Source organism: Sardina pilchardus, chromosome 1, assembly GCF_963854185.1.
Source record: "Sardina pilchardus chromosome 1, fSarPil1.1, whole genome shotgun sequence".
NCBI classification, from domain to species: Eukaryota; Metazoa; Chordata; class Actinopteri; order Clupeiformes; family Clupeidae; genus Sardina; species Sardina pilchardus.
In genome coordinates this window covers 44,846,930-44,854,332 of record NC_084994.1, presented here as the reverse complement: position 1 = coordinate 44,854,332, position 7,403 = coordinate 44,846,930, and positions in this window count along the sequence as shown.

Below are 7,403 nucleotides of genomic sequence, written 5' to 3'. Positions count from 1 at the left end.
GATATAGGCTGCTTGATAACTCTTTCACCCTGTTTCCTCTATCAGAAGAAGGAAGCCACAGGGATTCACATGCAATATCGGCCATGTGTGACGTCAAACAAGTTCGCACATATGGCCTTCCCATAAGTACTGTACATCCGAGATGATGATTTGGCTAATTTCATCCCCTGGTACTGAAATGTTTATGTGCGATGCGTTCGACTGGCCTTGAGTCCCATGCACTTGGGTCTAAAAATAAAAGGCGCTGAAAGTGTGGTAATGTGAATAGTAAGGGAGGGGAGGCGTCCCACCGACCCCCAAGGGCGTAGATGAGGGAGTGGGGGGAGAGAGGAGAGAGAGAGAGGCCTGGGCCAGGTCCCCCTTTGGCCATTCACTCCAGTTTGGATAAATTTAGCCTGAATGGCTTATCCAGAATGCTCTTTTCCCCCTGGTTGTTTTCAGTTGTCATTTTTTTTTTTAAGAATCTTCCCACGGCCCTCCTGGACAGAAGCCAGACAAAGAGAGAGAGAGAGAGAGAGAGAGAGAGAGAGAGTGTGTGTGTGTGTGTGTGTGTGTGTGTGTGTGTGAGAGAGAGAGCAATGGAGGGATGTGCTCAGTGAAAGGAGCAGGAAGAGGGGAAAGGGAGCGGGAACTAGGGACCAGAGTCGATTGGAGGGAGCAGGAGACTCGGAGATGCTCGCCGAGCGCTCCGAGAAACTCTGTGACGTCTCGCAAGCGTAAACACTCCCACACAAACATAAACAAAGACAGAGCGATCACATTTGCACTGCAATGCCAGTCCTGCTCAACACACGCCTGTGTACCCTGCCCAGCCGCAACCATGGAGCGTGCTAGCAGTAGGGTTGGTATCAACAACAAAGGTAGATCACTTAGTGACTGGGGTTTGTGGACCCCATTATTCACACTGCCCCCTGGATGAACTGCAGTGACTGGCCTACCTCCGCTCCGCATTTACAGTAATGGCTGCTGTTGGTGACTCATGATAACTTCACCCCCTTAGAAGGACATTTGATTGGACGAAAATTCCCGTCATGCATTATCAGCTAACAAACCACTTCCTAGAACGACTGATATGACACATTTATTAATGGCTGAAGAATGTATGTTGCCTGTAAATCAATGTAAGACTAATGACATATAAAATCAACATGTGAGACATTGCCTTCCAGAAAACATGATTTTCACTCTATTAAAAGCTAATAAGTAGTTCAGGTATAGGCCTACACACATGGTGCCAAGGATACCTGACATTAGATTGTGCACCAATACCAAACTTTCAAAAGGCATTCTCTTACTCTTACTCTTACTTGATGTTGACATAAATCCAAACAAAATTGTTCCAGCCCATTCACCATTCACTGAAGTGATTTCTCTTTCCATAACTCATATCCTAAGTGATGTTCCTCAGTACCAACAAAACTGATCAGAACAAATTAGTTTACCACATTCTAGTGCATGCAACTCAACCTTATCACTTGACACAGTAACCACTACTGAGCACAACCACTTGATGGCGGATGGCGGACTGTGAAGTGGGGTTATGGCCTGTGTCATGTCAGAAAGGGGGGGGGGGTGGAGGGGGCCTTACATGTAATAACATTCAAAGCTTTACTCGAGCTGTCGAGAAAAACAACTGTGTCCTTTTGACTGACTGGATGAACCAGCTCTGTAGGGTTGTTGTGATTTATACGGTGTGGTTTTCCCGTAAAGATAGCATTGTTTTGAGTACAGTGCTTTCTTTAGTTCAGCGCTCTGTGGTGTGTATTTATGGTGTGTGGTTTTGGATTTGCATGTGACGTTTCATAGGAGAGCGGCGCGGCATCGGGAGACGTGATGTTGGATGCTGGAGGTGAACGGGGCAGCGAGCCGGCGTTTATTCGCATAAATGATGGCCTGCAGCGGAGTCTGTGGCTTCCGTTGTTTAGAGTAATCGGTGGACGTGTTTGTGTGTTTACCGGGGCAGGGCCAGGTTATGGGCGCTCTCCTCCAGATACAGAAGCAGTAGCTGGGTTAAAGACATAGAGCTATGTGTGTGTGTGTGTGTGTGTGTGTGTGTGTGTGTGTGTGTGTGAGAGAGAGTGTGTGTGTGAGTGTGTGTGTGTGTGTGTGTGTGTGTGTGTGTGTGTGTGTGAGAGAGAGAGAGAGAGAGAAAGAGTGAGTGTGTTTGTGTGTGTGTGTGTGTGAAAGAGAGAGTGTGTGTGTGTGTGGCGGGGGGGTTGTCTTCAGGGAACCTCATAGGAGTCATGATGTGGAACTTGCTGACTTGGGCATTCACTGAAGTTCATAAAAGAACATTGCAAGGATTTAATTTGAGGCACACGAAAATTAGAAGAAGAAAAAAATCCAAATGGCTAACACATGTACAATAACCCTTTCTCTCTTAGAGTTGGCGTCTCCACAGATACCTGGGTTCATTGAGGAGCTACAGCTGCTAGTTCTCCACAGGTTGTTTTGATTTGATTAATATTTTTTTTTTTTTTTAAAAAAAGGAGAAAAAAAAATACACTGACCAGAGGACTGAGGAGCTCTTTGTCCAACACCAGAGCAGAAGTTTGGCCCACGTTTCACGGAGCGGCCAGGAAATCGACTCCTGTTTCCATCCTCCCAAAGGCTGAGCGAGAGAGCGAGAGCGAGGACCAGAATTGAGCAATTGGCACGCAGGAAGGGGAGACGTGGATGGATGAGGTGGGATTAGCATGTGCGTGGGGGTGGAGGCCCGGGGCCCGCGGTGAGACCCACGGTTAGCGGTGACGCCGCCGGTGCGAGGCATGTGGAGCAGCGGGCGACTGCTTGGGGGGTTCGGGGGGATGGGGAGGGGGTTGATGTTACTGTTGGACTGAAACATTTTTTTTGTTGAGGGCTGGAGGGAAGGAGGTGGAGAGGGAGGGGGAAAGAACAGGGTGAGGGGATATAGAGGAAAGGTTTATCTGGAGAGCCACGCTAAAAATACTACTCTTTTTAAAAACAATACACAAAAATTACAACGGGCCCGACTGACGCAGGAGCGGTGATTGTGAAGCGCGGTGAGCGGCGGCTTTCTCACCGGTGTTGGCTTTCAGCAGCTGGCATGGTGTGCGGGACCCCGTCGACCCACCGGCTCTGACTTATTTCCTGTCCTCCCCCTGTTCTATTTATACTCTTCCCAATAAGCAACCTGAGGGATGAAGGCCGACTCCGGAGAAAAGAGCAACAAATGAACCGAGCCTGGGCCCGTTCCAATCAGATGCAGTGCCGGGCTGAGTTTTCCACATGGCCTTTCTTGGCCTATTTCTCCTCATTCTCTCTCTCCCTCTCTCTCTCTCTCTCTCTCCCTCTCTCTCTCTCTCTCTCTCTCTCTCTATCGGAGAGAAACAAGAAACACAAACACACCAGGGGGTCTTTGACGCTGACGCAAAGTGCCATATCCGAGGGCCGAGGTGTCAGCGTCGACACCTTTTTAACGTGTTGTCGCTATTCCAACATCCGTTCGGACCCTTTTTATGTCCTGAAAATGATACCGGGGTCAGGAGGTGGAGGGCTGTGACCTTTGACCTTTAGTGATCGCCAAAACAATGGCTTATTTGTGCGTTCGCTCCAGCAGTGTGGCGGCGAAATACAGTAGTACAATAGCAGAAACTTTCGAATTTATACATCAGCATTGTTTACGCCAAGGAGTGTTTTGCCAGCTTGAATATTTACAATGTACTAAATTTAGATTACGACAGCGAGGCAATCAAAACAAATAGGAAACAGGTTTTAATTCGAGGCCCATTCCAGACGCTGCACCAAAACCTCATGCGCTGGAAGGCCTCGTATCAGTTTGGTTAGCATCCATCATTCTATTGTGGGCTTCTAAGTATGTATTGTGGTATGGACCCACTTGAAGGGTTCAAAGACTGCCGCCTCCCCCACAAGCCCACTCTCCCCCTTCTCTGCATCCTGCAGTCGCAGATGTGAGAAATGGCAGCGCACTAAAACAAAAAGCACGCTAATCACACTAACACATACTTATCCCCCCGGCTCATAAAACTCCGCTAAGCCGTCCTCGTCAACAGTCAGCTTTTTTCCTTTACATCCCCCACGCAGAATTTCTACTGTAGGGTACTGCGCACAATTTGGACACCAGATGAGTGTGTGTGTGTGTGTGTGTTTGTGTGTGTGTGTGTGTGTGTGTGTGTGTGTGTGTGTGTGTGTGTGAGTGTGTCTGTGCGTGTGTGTAGGTGCGTGCGTGAGTGTGTCTGTGTGTGTGTGTGCGTGTGTGTGTGCGTGTGAGTGTGTGTTGTGTAGTGCTACACTGGCACCCAAAAAGCATCACAGTGAGTTCCAATTAGAGAGTGATGGTTCCAATCTGTCCTCAAAAGGCCTTTCCGCCCCCCAAACCCTCCACCACCCTCCACCCTCACCCCTCCTCCACCCTCCACCCCCACGCCCACCTATGAGCGTAAAACTCACTTCCTGACTCGACTCGGCGTGACTCTGAGAGACAACAAGTCTGAGAGATAAGGCATATAAAACAATCACACTGACATCCAGCCAGACTGAGTTGCTTAGCGCGCGCTTTCATCCCCAAATTAGACACAGCACAAATGAAGCCAGATGGTTTCGTTTTGTCGGTTTGAACACGATAAAATGTGATCTCGCCGTAATGAACTTAACTAGCCCTTTTGTTACGCAACTGAGGCAATTCACAAAGACGCATCATCTCTTTACAAATGCACATTATGGGAAGTTACCAAACAGGCTTTTTTTTTTGTCTAATTAGATCTTCTGTTTTGTTCTTTTCAGACTAAAATTACGTTGATGTAACGTTGTGCTGAGCATTCAGTGTCCAACTCAACCCATGTGGATCGGTGTGACGTACTGCAGATCTGAAATTGAAGGGCCTGTAGGCTCTAGAAATAGTGTTGAGATGTGGGGAATAATCGCATGAATCATGCCCCCTCCCAGTGCCATGAGTCCCTCTGGATAGAGGTGGGGTAACTCTCTTCCTCCTCCGCTCTCCTGCGTCTCGTACTCCCTCTCTCCGAGACTTCATCCGTAACTTGTAAACCTCATGTACCTCCACACATAAACACACCCACCCACCCACACACACACACAGAGAGAGTGATCTGTAAACTCTCCCTGCAGGACTTTTACATCTCTCCCCTTCATCTCGGGTTCCCTCTCTCTCTCTCTCTCTCTCTCTCTCTCTCTCGTTCTCCCTCGTCCCCTCACTGAACTCTGGCTCTGCTGCCTCTCTCTCTCCCTCTTTCTCTCCCTCTCTACCTCTCTCTCTCATTCTCTCTGCCTCTCTCTCTTTCCCTCTTTCTCTCACTCTTTCCCTCTCACTCTCTCTCTTCCTCTCTCTCTCTCCCTCCCTCTCTCTCTGGTTTGAGGCGGCCGTAATGAGAGAGTAGGGATGGGGAGTGTGTGTCTTGTGAGCGGGGGTGTGTGGAGCGCTGCGTTGGTGGAGACGCTGCCTGTTTATCCTGGGAACGCGCGGGGCCGTCCTCGCAAGGCCGAGGATCCCACACCACATCCCACCACATCCCAGTGACAGATCCCCAGCCCTCCCCTCCTACCCTCTCTCCTCCTCTCCCCTCCTCCTCTCTTCTCCTCCCCTCTGTCCTCCTCTCCCCTCCTCCTTCTCTCTCCTTTCCTCTTCTCCTCTTCTGACACATCCATCATAATGTGTCCCTAAAAATCATTTTGGGAAACCTCAAATATGCTTCTTCTTTACAGTAAAGAATAGTGTACTTAAACTGTGTTGTTAGCCTTCTTTTCATGAACTTCCTAAAACTTGAGATGTATATTTAGTCATAGTTTTTTCAGTTCATCTCAGTCAAATAAGAGAGTAAACAGTGCAATAAACAGGGTAGTTTAAGGCATATTGCAAAGTACAAAACAGGTCTGATTGCTATTCTAGAAAGTTTGATGCTTTTAAATTAAAGTGTGTTGAAATGATTTATTATAACAAATTAGGTTCCCTGACATTTAATGGTGATGCTATTGCTTTGAGGCATTTCTGTAAAGCTGGCTTCTATCCTAGCAAAACCTACCAAATATCAGATTAGTTCCTGACAGTTCCTTGATAAGAGCACCTTTGATATTGACTGATAAATGCAACTTCTGCAAACATTCACCACATTCTGTGAGGCCTCGGGCCTGTTGCAGTCTTAGGCCAAGATGTTCAAAGCACACGGGTTATGGCGCCTTCCTTTGGAGTACTCCAGCTGACATTAAAAGGGATCTCTGCCAGCTTTATATACTTCAGAATTATGTAAACCACTGATTTCCACACTGATGCCGTTAAATAATTCAGTTACTTGAAGGTACAGTACAGTATCTCCATAAGAGTGACATGATAGTATCATGAACTTGTCATAAATATATTTAGGGTTAGGGTTAAGATTAAAGCCAGGGTTAAGGTTAGGGTTCATGTGTCTTGACAGTGTCATGTCACTCCTTGATACCTTCAAGTAAAGAGTCTTGCATCTAGGAAAAACAAGCAATTTTAGAGAACCTGTTTCTAATAACAGTGATGGAAACTCACTAGAGGCGTATTCCAAGTACGTGGTTTAGTGACAAACCTGGGTAAGTTAACTACTGTAAATGCAATAGCAAACAATGCAATAGTGTGGTTGTTGTAGTAGGGTTACCACTTACTCTGAGTTATCTTGCCCATTTGTCACTAAACCACGTACTTGCAATACCCCCCAGAGATATGTACTGTATGCCCTAGGACAGTAGAGATACTGAAGTGCTAAAAGAGCTTTGAGTATTTGAAACAAACACAAAAAACAGTCTCCAAGGCAACAACTTATTATGCAAATAATGTTTTTTTAGGTCTTAGTAGCTTTTAGATACCATCTCACTGGGAAATATTCCTGGCTTGGTAAAATAATCAAGAATGTTCAAATGTGCCTATAACTGCCCTCAATGTCTTTGCTCAATTGAGTTGGACCAGTGCTGGGCACAGTGGATGGATTTGAACTCAGAAACCTTGACCTGTGGCTCTCCATCTACAGTACACGGAGACAAACCCCCTCTTTACTGAATGGGTCCTGCCAGTTCTCCTGGAGGATGCTTTGTCAGCTCATGAGGGCTTACAGTATGTGCCTCTCCTCCCCTCTCCTCTCCCTCTCTCCTCTCCTCCCCTCTCTCCTGCCCTCTGTTTTCCTAACAGGCTGAAGTGCAGCCTTCTCCTCTCCTCCTCTCTCTCATCTCCTCCCCCTCTCCTCTCCTTTCCTCTCCTCTCTCCTGTCCTCTCTGGCTTCTGCACACTCTTGCTGCAGGCCCGAGAGAAAGGCTGTGGAGGTTGCAGAGGGTTACTGGACCATTTCCTGAGAAAATACACAATTAGAAAGGAGACAGTCTGAATAGTTCCAGTCTCAAAGAGTCTGTCTGGGTCTCTCTCTCTCTATATCAGTGTGTGTGTGTGC